This window comes from Mauremys mutica, chromosome 4, assembly GCF_020497125.1.
Source record: "Mauremys mutica isolate MM-2020 ecotype Southern chromosome 4, ASM2049712v1, whole genome shotgun sequence".
Classification (NCBI taxonomy): domain Eukaryota; kingdom Metazoa; phylum Chordata; order Testudines; family Geoemydidae; genus Mauremys; species Mauremys mutica.
Window position 1 is genome coordinate 118,231,514 of NC_059075.1, and position 14,174 is coordinate 118,245,687.

The 14,174-nt window shown below is 43.4% G+C and overlaps 1 long non-coding RNA gene across 1 annotated transcript; it reads right to left on the bottom strand.

Annotated features, from left to right (window-relative positions):
* Window positions 1–6,281: 6,281 nt before the first annotated feature.
* On the bottom strand, window positions 6,282–11,431 carry LOC123368733. The gene is made up of 2 exons (XR_006578867.1): window positions 11,298–11,431; window positions 6,282–6,563 (listed from the first exon to the last, which is right to left on the bottom strand). It is a non-coding gene; the product is annotated as an uncharacterized LOC123368733 (long non-coding RNA).
* Between the last annotated feature and the right edge of the window lie 2,743 nt (window positions 11,432–14,174).

Consider the following 14,174-nt stretch of genomic DNA (forward strand, 5'->3'; position numbering starts at 1 on the left):
GCACCTGTAGTGAAACCTCAGTCAAACTTGTGTAACTACAGCCAAATTTTCTGCATATCCAGTGCCATATCCTGCCATCTTTACTCATGCTAATTTCAATGGGGCTGTTTGCAGGTAAGATATACTCAAGGTGAGTAAAGGGAGCAGAATACAGCCCTAACAAATTGAACCAAGTTTTGGTGAAAGGTTCATCCTTAAGTGTTATACAACATCCTATCCCATTTATGGACAAAGGAAAGTCTGGCAGAGCCCTGAAAAGCCACTGACAGAAAACATGACAAATGCTTAACTAAATAAAAAATTATCATTATTCAACTAAGTTAATCAATCTACTAGCTAGAGACTTAGGCTACGTCTACACTAGAAATGCTACATCAGCACAGCAGCAACTCTGTAGCTGTGCTGCTGTAGTGTAGACACTTACTACAGAGACAGAAAGGGTTCTTCCATCCCTATAGTAAATCCACCTCTCCGAGAGGTGGGGGCTAAGTCAACAGAAGAATTCTTCTGTTCTTCTAGCAGTTTCTAAACTGGGGTTTAGGTCAGCTTCATTACATCACCCAGGGTATGAAATTTTTCACAATCCTAAGCAATGTAGTTAAGCTGACTTATCTTTTTAGTGTGGATCAGCCCTGATGTTTAAAAAGAGAGTCAAATTTTTCTACCTGTAACCCATTGCAGATGCAATTTTGTGAGTGACAATCATTGTAAGCACAACGGGTGTCAGGCACCGAGGCTGCAAAGGGATGGGACCCTGCACATGTGAAGATTCCTTTGAAGGACTGTGCCCTTAGATAAGTGATAAATGATGGTACCTGCAAATCAGAAAGAGACTTCTAAATGCTGTCAAAAGAATCATTAAATTGGCCACCAGCAGGGCCGGCGCTTCCATTAGGCGACCCTAGCTGGTCGCCTAGGGCGCCAGGATTCGGGGGGGAGGGGGCAGCAATTTGTGTGCTTCCCACGGGAGCTTCCGGTTCCACTCCCATCACGCCGCCGAAGAAGGACCTTCTGCTGACGTGCCACGGAAAACAGTGGCAGGCAATTGAGCAGCTCAATGACTGCCGCTGTCGCCTGCGGCATTTCGGCGGAGGGTCCTTCTTCGGTGGCACGATGGGAGTGGAACCGGAACCTCCCGCGTGCCCCATGGGGAGCGCACAAAATGCCACCCCCCGAATTCTGCCTAGGGTGCCAGAAACCCTGGCGCCGCTCCTGGCCACCAGTAAACAGGAACCATAATAAAAATGAAAATTAGAAAAGGAAATGATTTGGCTACCAAAAATTAAGACAAATGGGAGGAAATCTAAGCAAAATCACCGAGTGCTCTTCCTGAGTTACCTAACCAACTGCTGTACACCGATATTGTTGGGCTGCAATGCTTAGCCACAGGGTGAGGGGATTTATTCTGGTGAGAACTAAACTTTGAAAAAAAATCATTTAAAAAAACATTACAGCAATTATGACCATTCTGTCAACTGAACAGTCAAAGAATGGAAAGATTTTATACAGCCTATTCTCCCCTGTCTATAACTGAATCTACTCACTTAATAGTCAGGATGGAAGGGTTTCTAGAGGGCCTCTACAAAAGTGGAAAATTGTAATATCCTGTTTTTTAGGCTCTGAGGCCTAGATTTTCATGGTGACTAGTGATTTTGGCTGCCTAAATCGAACCACCTTAAAGGGGCCTGATTTTCAGAGGATGGGTGTTCAGTAATTTCTGGAAACTAAGCTCTTCTCAATGTCTCAAGTTGGGCACCCAAAATTGCTAGGCGCTTTTGAAAAATCTTAGCCTAAATGTTTAATTTTCAGTTTCTATATAAAAATCATGAGCATTGATATGGCAGGAAAATGTGGCTACAATTTAAAATAGGAAAAACTTTAGAGATATTTCTTTTGAGAAGTGGTTCCAGTCTGGAAAGGAGCCGTTCCTGCCTCTATATGAGTTTCCATTAACATAACTTATGATAAGGTGCTATTCCAATGATACCTCACTACCTCCTAAAAGAATTAGAACAGTTTTAAAGCTCTCTGGAGACAGTGAGGGGAAGTTGTCATTCACCATATCTAATGGGAATGTCTGAATGTGGCCAATTTTTGGACATCTACCCTGGATATGATCTTTGAAACTGACTGAAATCCAGACTGCCACTGGACCTTTCAGTGATATCACTGGATCACCCTATGAAAAGACAGCAAAGAATCCTGTGGCACCTTATAGACTAACAAACGTTTTGCAGCATGAGCTTTCGTGGGTGAATACCCACTTCTTCGGATGCACCTATGAAAAGAGAGTATGTACTAAGGATGAACACATGGCCCCATAAGGGGAGGGATAGCTCAGTGGTTTGAGCATTGGCTTGTTAAACCCAAGATTGTGAGTTCAATCCTTAAAAGGCTCACATAGGGATATGGGGCAAAGATCAGTCTGGGGATTGGTCCTGCTTTGAGTGGAACCGGAAGCTCCCGTGGGAAGCACACAAAATGCTGCCCCCTCCCCCTGAGTCCTGCTTTGAGCAGGGGGTTGGCCTCAATGATCTCCTGAGGTCTCTTCCAAACCCTGATATTCTATGATAGAACTAAAGGACAAAACTTCCATTGACTTTAATGGGGCCAGGACATCATCCTAGAAAATTTCAGGCTTGTGCCTAATTTCCCATTAGCAACAAAGTACTCCCTAGCTGCATGTTAGTAAAAGAACAAGCTCTAGACACAGATATTTAATATTAGAGACACATTATATAGAAAAAGTTATTAACAGAAAAATGGGGTCTAGTGATTTCTCAACAATTTGGCTCCCATTCTTTAGAATTTGAATAAAACAATCCCTCAACCCCCCACACCAAAAAACCCCCACAAATGTTTAACTACTTTTCTTTATGTATGGTATTATCCTCTACTGAAGATGTAAATTCAGCTTCCTTTTTGTTTCTGCTACCTGCTCCTCATATTCTGTTTTATATCCATGACTGCATGTTTTGTTCCATTATGATTGTGGAGTCCTGTCTCTCCCATATCATCTTTATTTTATTCTTTTGTTTTAAGTAGCAAACATGCCTTTATTGGTGTACTCGTTCTTGAGCCACTAAAAATGTTAAAAGTCTTCAAACCCTATTTCCTTCTTCAATGAGCACTTGCAAACTGGAGGCTGTGACACAGGACAGCACTTTGTGAACAGAAATAAGCTTGGGAGGTAGGATGTCCTGGGATTTTCAGAACTGCCTAGCTGCTAGAGACTCATGTCGCATGGGGAGACCCAACAAGTATTTTCACTTTATGGGTCCAAACTTCTGTTACTTTATTCAGATTTAATGAGATGACCAAGGTAATTATAGGCCAGTCAGCCTGACATCGATCCCAGGCAAATAATGAAGTGGCTGATAAGGGACTTGATTAATAAAGAATTAAATGAGGATAATATAATTAAGGCCAGTCAACATGAGTTTATGGAAAATAGATCTGGTCAAACTAACTTGATATCTTTTTTTGATGAGATAATTAATTTGAGAGATAAGGGTAATAGTGTTGATGTGATATACCTTAAACTTCTATAAGGCTACCATATGACATTTTTAAGAATTAAGAATTATACAAAATTAACATGGCACACATTAAATGTATCAAACACTGGCTGATAGGTCTCAAAATGTAATTGTTAATGGGGAATCATCATCAAGCAGTTGTATTTCTAGTGAGGTCCTGCAGGGTTCAGTTCTTGGCCCTATGCTATTTAAAATATTTAGCAATGATCTGGAAGAAAACATAAAATCATCACTGATAATGTTTGCAGATGACACAAAAATTGAGGTCATGGTAAATAAGGGAACAGGTCACTGATTCAGAACAATCTGGATCACTTATTAAACAGTGCGCAAGTGAACAATATGCATTTAATACAGCTAAATGTAAATGTTTATGTCTAAGAAGAAAGAATGTAGGCCATACTTACACAATGGGAAACTCTATCCTGGGAAGCAGTGACACTGACAAGGATTTGGAGGTCATGGATAATCAGCTGAATATGAGCTCCCAGTGGAATGCCATAACCAAAAGGGCAAATGTGATCCTTGGATGCATAAACAGGGGAATCTTAAACAGGAGGAGTATCGAGGTTATATTATCTCTGTATTTTGGCACTCATGCAACCACTACTGGAATTCTGTGTCCAATTCTGGTGTCCACAATTCAAGAAATATATTGATTAACTGGAGCAGGCTCAGAGAAGAGCCACAAGAGTAAAGGATTAGAAAACCTGCCTTATAGTGATAGACTCAAGAAGCTCAATCTATTTAGATTAACAAATAGAAGGTTAAGTGGTAACATGATCACAAGTATCTATGTGGGGAACAAATATTTGATAATGGGCTCTTCAATCCGGCAGAAAATGGTATAATGAGCTCCAATGTCTGGAAGTAGAAGCTAGGCAAATTCACACTGGAAATAAGGTGTACAATTTTAACACTGAGGGCAATTAACTATTGGAACAACTTACTAAGTGTCGGGGTGGATTCTCCATCACTGGCAATATTTAAATCAAGACTGTTTTTGTTTGGTTTTTGAAGATATGCTCTAGTTCAAACAGGACTTTAGTACGGCTTTGGATACTGTCTCACATGACCTTCTCATAAACAAACTAGGGAAATGCAACCTCGCTGAAGCTACTATAAGGTGGGTGCAAAACTGGTTGGAAAACCATTCCCAGAGGAGTTATCAATGGTTCACAGTCATGCTGGCAGGGCATAAGGAGTGGGATCCCACAGGGGTCAGTTCTGGTTCCAGTTCTGTTCAATATCTTCATCAATGATTTACATAATGGCATAGAGAGTACACATCTAAAGTTTGCGGACAATACCACGCTGGGAAGAGTTGCAAGTGCTTTGGAGGATAGGATTAAAATTCAAAATGATTTGGACAGACTCGAGAAATGCTCAGAAGTAAATAGGATGAAATGCAATAAGGGCAAATGCAAAGTACTTCATTTAAGAAGGAACAATCAGTTGCACACATACAAAATGGGAAATGACTGCCTAGGAAGGAATACTGCAGAAGGGGATCTGGGGATCATAGTGAACCAGAAGCTTAATATGAGTCAACAGTGTAATACTGTTGCAAAAAAAGCGAATATCATTCTGGGATGTGTTAGCGGAAGTATTGTAAGCAAGACACAAGAAGTAATTCTTCCGCTCTACTCCACACTGATTAGGCCTCAGCTGGAGTATTGTGTCCAGTTCTGGGCACCACAATTCAGGAAAGATGTGGACAAATTGGAGAAAGTCCAGAGAAGAGCAACAAAAATTATTAAAGGTCTAGCAAACATGACCCAAAAGGAAAGATTGAAAAAAGTTGAGTTTGTTTAATCTGGCGAAGAGAAGACTAAAGAGGGGACATGATAGTTTTCAAGTACATAAAAGGTTGTTACAAGGAGGAGGGAGAAGAATTGTTCTTCTTAACCTCTGAGGATAGGACAAGAAGCAATAGGCTTAAACTGCAGCCAGGGCGGTTTAGTCACAGTTCTCTCTCTGGCTCTCCCCTTGCACCAGGGCGCAAGCAATCCCTTACTGGTCTGTACAAGCAAGAAATTACTTCCCAGCTGCATTAAGGGGATGGTGGTACAGCACCCTCCATTCCCCATCCACCTACTCAGGTGAGGGAACAGCAGCTCTGCAGAGGCTGCTCTCCCCATGTGCCAAGACTTGTGGGTGAGTTTTCCACTCACAGGTAACTGTCCTTATGCAAGGGACAGTCTTGCTTCTAGATAATACTTAGTCCTGCCTTGAATGCAGAGGACTGGACTAGACAGGGGTGGTGAGTTACATAGGCCCATGGTGCCCATGCTCCAGCAATATTCAGGGGCCAGGGGCCTGGCTCTACCAATGTTCAGGGCCCGGTCTCTCCCCCGGCTCCGCCTGCCACCCCCACACACCTCCCCCGAGTGTCCCTGCCTGTGCCCCAGGCAGCAGGCAGCTGCCCCCCGCAGCTCCGCGCTGTGCTCCACTCTGCCATCTCCTGGCATCAACTGCCACTGCAGGGTCCTAGTGCCCCCCACCGCTAGTGCCAGGCTGACCCTGCCCGTGCCTTTCCGCCTCAGACGGCGCTCTTCATCCTTCACTTGTTTTAGCTTATTAGCCATGTGTACACCCAGTAAACAGTGATATGAACACATCTGTAACACATGGTTCCATTTGTTAGGTGGGGATGAGACCTATCTACCCAGGTGATTGTGATGATCAGTTACATATTCAAAGTTCTTTACAAACACAACTAAAGTGGTATAGAAACACTTATACTGTTAACATGGTTTAATTCAATTAGAACAAGTTTGGGAACAGTTTAGCTCCTGTAATTATGGCCAAGTTGTATGGTCTTTGGATTCTTTCAGTGGGGTGTGCAGTTGAAATGAATTCAGAAACGCTTTTCTAGCTGCTTGTTATCCTCTCTGACGTGAAAGGGTAATGGATCCCCCTGATTGGAACACAGGCTTCACTGCCCCTAGTGCAGGGGTCTGCAACCGGCGGCTCTGGAGCCGCATGCGGCTCTTCAGCCTCCTTGTTGTGGCTCCCTTCGGCCTTGAAAAAAGAAAAAAAAAGGAAAAAAAAGAAAAAAAAAGAATAACAGTTATTTATTAATTTAATTTTTATTTATATATTATTTTATTTTTGTTTATTTTGTTGCACAGTTATCTTGGAGTTCGAGGTGATACTTTAACATCAAATTTTTAAAAAGTTTTTATAATTTGTCAATTAAAATATGCGTCACATCCACGTCTATAGCCCTCGCCTTTACCTGCAGGCGGCTTCTTGAGTGTGCGACTCCCGCGGTAAGCTAACCATGAATACATCCCAAAAAAGAAAAATCTCAGAAGAAAATAGAGAGTTTAATTCTGCATGGACAGATTCCTTTGCCTTCACTGCCAACGACGCTGGCTTACCTGTGTGCTTGATATGTGGCGAGAAATTAGCAAACAACAAAAAATGTAACGTTGAAAGACATTTTCAAAACAAGCACTCAGCATTTTCCAAAAAGTACCCAACTGAAGATGGGCGAAAGAGAGCGATTTTGGAACTACTATGGAAAGTTGAGCAGAGCAAACATACTTTCAAGAAGTGGATCAACTCTCCAAACTCAACTACAGCTGCTAGTTTTGTGGCAGCTCATGAGATCGTAAGGAGGGGGAAGCCGTTCACAGACGGAGAATACATGAAAGAATCGTTCATAAAAATATCAGAGCATCTATTCTCCGAATTCAAAAACAAACAGGAAATTATTCAGAAAATTAAAGAAATGCCTCTCTCTGCAAAGACCGTCAAGGACAGGACCATTAAAATGGCAACAAACATCACCAGTAAGCAAATTGATGACATCAGTTCAGCTCAAGCATATTCAATTGCCTGTGATGAGTCAAGTGATGTAAATGATATTGAGCAGACAGCACTGTTATGTAGATATGTGAACTCTGATGGGCCGCAGGAAGAACTGATTGAACTCATACCGCTAAAGGGCCAAACGCGGGGACAGGACATTTGTGAGGCTGTTTTGAGTTGTCTAAAAGCCAAAGGAATAAACACAACTCACCTGGTGTCAGTGTCTACTGATGGTGCACCCAGTATGAGAGGAGCACAGAAGGGCTTTGTGAATTTACTTCAAAAGTCGCTGGATCGAGAGCTGATGACATTTCACTGCATCTTGCACCAAGAAGCACTGTGCGCTCAAACATTCCCCCCTGAATGTGTGGAAGTGATGAACCTCGTTATTAAGATAGTGAACAAAATAATTGCAAACGGGTTAAACCACCGACAGTTTTGTTCATGGTTAGATGAAGTCGAGAGTGCATATTTGGATCTCCTGCTGCACAACAGAGTTCAGTGGCTGTCAAGGGGAGACGTGCTGAAACGCTTCGCTGCTTGTCTGGAACATGTGAAAACCTTCTTGGAAAGCAAAGGCCTCAGCTATCCCGAACTGGGGAGACCTCGATTGGCTGGAAAAGTTTTATTTCATGGTGGATATGACAAGTCACTTAAACACGCTGAATAAAAATCTCCAGGGAAAGGGAAGCACGGCCCTGCAGTTGCTGGAGGATGTTCTAGCGTTTGAGCGCAAGATGACAGTGTTTGCCAGAGATGTACAGAGAGGTACGCTCTCTCACTTCCCCTCCCTGAGAGAGTTCAAAGAAGAGAACAATCACATAAATTGTGATTATTTACACCATGCAATTATGGCAATGCAAGCTGCATTTGGAGAAAGATTCAGCGAGTTCAGAAAGGAAAAAAACACTCTGTCCTTCCCTGTCACACCGCTGGACATCGACCCATCCCTGCTGAACATATCCGCATTCACAGGGTTAAGTCAGCCCGATCTTGAAATTGAACTGGCCGACATAGCAGATAAAGACTTATGGGTGTCCAAGTTCAAAAGCCTGACAGCGGATCTCGAAGAAGTCGCCCGTCAGAAGGCCACTCTCACTAAAGAGCACAAATGGAATGATATTGAAAACCTCCCCAAACCCGACAAACTTGTTTTTGAAACATGGAGTGCCATTCCCGACACGTATATGAACATGAAAAAGTATGCATTTGGAGTCCTGTCCATCTTTGGCTCAACATACTTATGCGAGCAAGTTTTCTCGAGCATGAACTTCATAAAGTCCAAATATTGCTCCCGCCTCACAAATGAGAGCCTACAGTCCTGTGTGAAGATCAAAGTCACATTTTACAGCCCCGACATAGGGAAGATCAGCATCGAGCTTCAGAAACAGAAGTCACATTAAACAGGTGAGAACACTAGCATTTAATAGGCTATTATTATTCAGAAAAAAACATTTATTTCAGACCCGGAGCTGATGTAGTTTTTTATTGTATGTTCAGGTGCTTCGGTTGATTGCTGGCCGAGAAAGAAACCCGAAGAGGATGAGAGCACACTGAAATGGACTTGTCAAAAAACGTTCCTAATTTTATGTTTACTTTTTTAAAACTGCTAAGCTGCAACTATATGTTTTTTTATATTAAAGTGGGCTACGTTTTATTTTAATTTTACACAAATACGGGAAGGACTCAAAAAGGCCTGCATAGTTCAGTGTTTAATTTATTTCAAAGTAGGCCTACACATGCACACTGCACTTCTGTTTGTTGTATTCTGTTATTGTAACAGGTAAAATTAAAAAAAGATTAAAACTTTTAAAAGTTTATAAGCAGTGTTATGTTTTGCGGCTCCAGACTATTTTTCTTTAGTGGAAGAGGGGGCAAAATGGCTCTTTTGATAGTAAAGGTTGCCGACCCCTGCCCTAGTGGAATTTAGGAACTGCTGTCCAGGAATGTTGGACTGGATTCTCTCCTTCCTTGCACCTTGTGTGGTTACTTATCCCTGTGTAAAGCGGGTGTAAAACTCCCACCCACCCAATTTGCTCACATTTTAGACCCATTTGCACCCACTTCATAGAGATTTAAGTGACTGCAGGGCCACAGAGAATCATACCCATGTGTTCATTTCTGGAAGCCTCAACATCAGAAAGAGAGAGCTAAGTTTGAAACAGTTCCTAAAAGGCTGATAAACATAAAATAAAAGAGCTAAATATGCAGCTCCACTACTGCACATCTGCACAGCTCCAGTGATGCAAAAATGGGATAAAGTCATTGTAGCTGACCGCCCCCGGACCTGGGATGTCTCCGGAGGGAGTTGTGTGAAATCACCCCTGTCCTACAGTGAGAGATGTGGCCAGGCAGAAGTCAGGGTGGCTGGAATGATGCTAGGCTCAGGCAATCCTTGGCTGTTGGAACAGCCCTTTGGAGCTACTGGCAACCAGACGCAAGTTAGAGCCATCCAGAGCCTGGTGTAAAATTGTGCTGGGGGCTGAATCAACCCCTAGATCTAAGGGTCATAAAATAGAGCTGGCCAAAACCTGGAATTTCCATTCTATGGGAAATTCAGATATTTTGACTTTTTCTCTTCCCATCCAAAATTGGGATGAGAAGTTGAAATACCAAACATTTTGATGCAATGAAAGGGTCTGAAAAAATTCAAGTGACCTGTCAAAACTTTTTTTTTTAAACATTTTCAATCAGTGCAAAACACTGACAATTCCAAAGGGAAATATTTCATTTCATTTAGTTGAACCAAACAAAAACATTTTGTTTTAAGTCAGTCTGAGGTTAAATTGCATCTCCCTATGATACCATGGTGCCACATATACTCCCCCTCCCCTATGGGCTGGGTTCTCTGGTCAGTCTACATCTTCCATGATGCACGCTAGTCACATGACTCCCATGATGATCATAGATGTTGGTCAGAGGAGAGACCGCCATGCATCATGGGAGATGTAATATAGCCAAAGAACACAGCCCATCAGGGAGAAAAGGAGCGTGAAGCACCAGAACTACAGTTCTCATGGGGCAATGTGGCACCACAGGCAGATAAGTTTAATGCTCAACTGATCTAAAACAAAATATTTTGATTCAGTTTTCTACATTGAAAGATCAAACTTTTCCTGCCAAAAATTTTAGTTTTGTGGAAACTGCATTTTCTATTAAAAAAAAAAGTCAAAATAGGTTTGGAGAATATCACCGACAGGCTATTTCCCTCCCCACTTAGACTGCTCCTGCTCCAGGTCCCTGGACCCAGAACTGCATGGAAGAGCTTTTATGGAGTTTTATGAAGGGAAAGCAGAGGAAGATGGAATATACTGTGGTGCAAGCGTTCCTCTCTTTTTCACTCCTAGGGTTGGCACAGTCCAGTTCAGTCATCCCTTCTTGGCCTCCCTCACTCCCCTTCCTGCCCACCATCTGGAAAAGGAGCAGGGCTAGTTCTAACTAACAGTGACTGCTTTCGAAGAGACAGGAAATGCAGCAGGAAATGCAGCATCCGACAAAGTGGGTATTCACCCACGAAAGCTCATGCTCCAAAATGTCTGTTAGTCTATAAGGTGCCACAGGACTCTTTGCTGCTTTTACAGATCCAGACTAACACGGCTACCCCTTTGCTTCTCGGCCTAAATGCTGTTACAGAGCCAAATTGACCCAGTTACTTATTTTCACTTTTCACAGTGCAGATGCAGAGATCTTCAAGACATTTTGAAACCAGAGCAAACAGCAAATGTTACTCTCCCTTCTGGTTTTAATACAAACATATAAACTATACAAACATATGACCCTGAGAACATAGTCCCTCCATTTCCAGGAGGGAGCATAGAGCTTGCCATAGCTTTATATTGCTTTTTCTATCTGCACTGCAGAGTCTAGCTTTCTTCATAGAACTTGATTGACTGTAATAATTATGATTAAAATAATAAACATTATGCATTGTGGACTCACCTTGAGGCTCTGAAGAGAGCTTCTTTACATTGAATTTTGAGACTGTTTCTTTATCCTAAGAGGCATGAAAGCTGTTTTCTGCAATCTGCTATGACCAGAGAACAGTTTCACTTCTACATGTAACTGCTGCATTTCCTGTCTCTTTGAAAGCAGTCACTGTTAGTTAGAACTAGCCCTGCCCCTTTTCCAGATGGTGGGCAGGAAGGGGAGTGAGGGAGAGAAACTTTCTTAAAGTGGAGTTAAGACTTCAATCAGGCAGTGGTAGCTGGTGCCTAGAATAACTGAGGGAGCTGCAAGAACCTGCCCCCTACTAACATCCATCCTCATTGGTTAGTTTATAAAGTGAAATACTGGGAGACACTACGTCAGGTGTTGTCCCAGGAATACTTTTGTTGGAAGGTAATGGAGGTTGGTGAGGAAGAGGTAATAGAAAAGAGTATATTCTCCCAACCTCTGCCCCCTTCAGAATGAGAAACAGGGACACTCCACAATAAAAGGGCGGAAAGGGAGAAAGCAAGTACAAAGTTTCTAACTCTCTTCAATGCATTGTGAGTCAGGACTGGTCTACACTTAAAATGCTACAGCAGCACAGCTGCGCCACTGCAGTACTTCAGGTTACATGCTACCTAGGCCAACGGGAAGGATTCTCCCATCAGCCTAGGTAATTTATCTCACTGAAAGGCAGTAGATAGGATGACAGAAGAATTCCTTTGTCAACCTAGCACTCTCTACTCAGGGATTTAGTTCAGTTTAACTACACTACCCAGGGGTATGGATTTTTCACACCCCTGACCGATGTAGTTAAACTGACCTAATTTTCTAGCGTAGATCATGCCTAAAGAAGTCAAACAACGGATAGTGGATACTAACAGAGGAAGTTTGCCTGGGAGTTTGCCTGGTGAGAGCCCACTGAGGCTTTCATCTTGCAGTCTTCTCTGAGTAGTTACTGCAACAGATGAGGAAGCTCTTAGAAGGAAGCGTTCAGCTGTTGTAACCTGCACAGGTTGTGCCATGTTTGTCTTTCTTCCACAGGACAGAAGCGACTTTGTCTGTAAAAAGTGCAAGCTGGTCCTCATATTGGAAGAGAAGGTTTGAGGTCTGGAGAAACAAGTATCAACCCTGCGTCGCATAAGAGAAAATGAAGATTTCCTGGACAGACATCAGGATATGCTTCTATGGGCACAACAGCTGAATAATCAGTGCAGGCTGCACAGAGGGATGGTGAAGAAATTTGGCAGCATGTGACCTTCAGAAGAAGAAAGAGGAGCGTCCATATACCAGCAATGGAGATACAGGTGAGCAACCATTTTCATGTTCTCTCCACAGGTACTAATACGGAGAGTGGACTAGATGATATATCTGAGGGAAGGGAGCAGAAGGAGACTCCACTGATTGGAAGGCATGAGATGCACTGTCCTAAGGATGCGGGTTCCACGACCACCGCTCCCAAGAGAAGGAGGCGGGTGGTGGTGGTTGGGGACTCCCTCCTCAGTGGGACTGAGTCATCTATCTGCCACCCCGAACGGGAAAACCGAGAGGTCTGCTGCTTGCCAGGAGCTAGGATTCACAATGTGACGGAGAGACGGCCGAGACTCATCAAGCCCTCGGATCACTACCCCTTCCTGCTTCTCCACATGGGCACCAATGTTACTGCCAAGAACGACCTTGAGCAGATCACTGCAGACTACATGGCTCTGGGAAGAAGGATAAAGGTGTTTGAGGCTCAAGTGGTGTTCTCGTCCATCCTCTCTGTGCAGGGAAAGGGCCTGGGTAGAGATCGTTGAATTGTGGAAGTCAATGAATGGCTACGCAGGTGGTGTTGGAGAGAAGGCTTTGGATTCTTTGACTGTGGAATGGTGTTCCAAGAAGGAGGAGTACTAGGCAGAGATGGGCTCCACCTAACAAAGAGAGGGAACAGCATCTTTGCAAGCAGGCTGGCTAACCTAGTGAGGAGGGTTTTAAAGTAGGTTCACCAGGGGAAGGAAACCAAAGCCCTGAGGTAAGTAGGGAAATGGGATACCAGGAGGCAGCATGAGCAGGAGAGAGCAAGAGGGGAGGACTCCTGTCTCAGACTGAGAAAGTGGGACGATCAGCGAGTTATCTTAAGTGCCTATACACAAATGCAAGAAGCCTGGGAAACAAGCAGGGAGAACTGGTAGTCCTGGCACAGTCAAGGAATTTTTATGTGATTGGAATAACAGAGACTTGGTGGGATAACTCACATGACTGGAGCACTGTCATGGACAGATATAAACTGTTCAGGAAGGACAGGCAGGGCAGAAAAGGTGGGGAAGTTGCACTGTATGTATGAGAGGAGTATGACTGCTCAGAGCTCCGGTATGAAACTGCAGAAAAACGTGAGAGTCTCTGGATTAAGTTTAGAAGTGTGAGCAACAAGGGTGTTGTCGTGGTGGGAGTCTGCTATAGATGAAGTGGATGAGGCTTTCTTCTGGCAACTAACAGAAGTTACTAGATCACTGACCCTCGTTCTCATGGGAGACTTTAATCACCCTGATATCTGCTGGGAGAGCAATATAGTGGTGCACAGACAATCCAGGAAGTTTTTGGAAACTGTAGGGGACAATTTCCTGGTGCAAGTGTTGGAGGAACCAACTAGAGGCAGGGCTCTTCTTGACCTGCTGCTCACAAACAGAGAAGAATTAGTAGGGGAAGCAAAAGTGGATGGGAACCTGGGAGGCAGTGATCATAAGATGGTCGAGTTCAGGATCCTGACACAAGGAAGAAAGGAGAGCAGCAGGATACAGACCCTGGACTTCAGAAAAGCAAACTTTTACTCCATCAGGGAACTGATGGGCAGGATCCCCTGGGAGAATAACATGAGGGGGAAAGGAGTCCAGGACAGCTGGCTGTATTTTA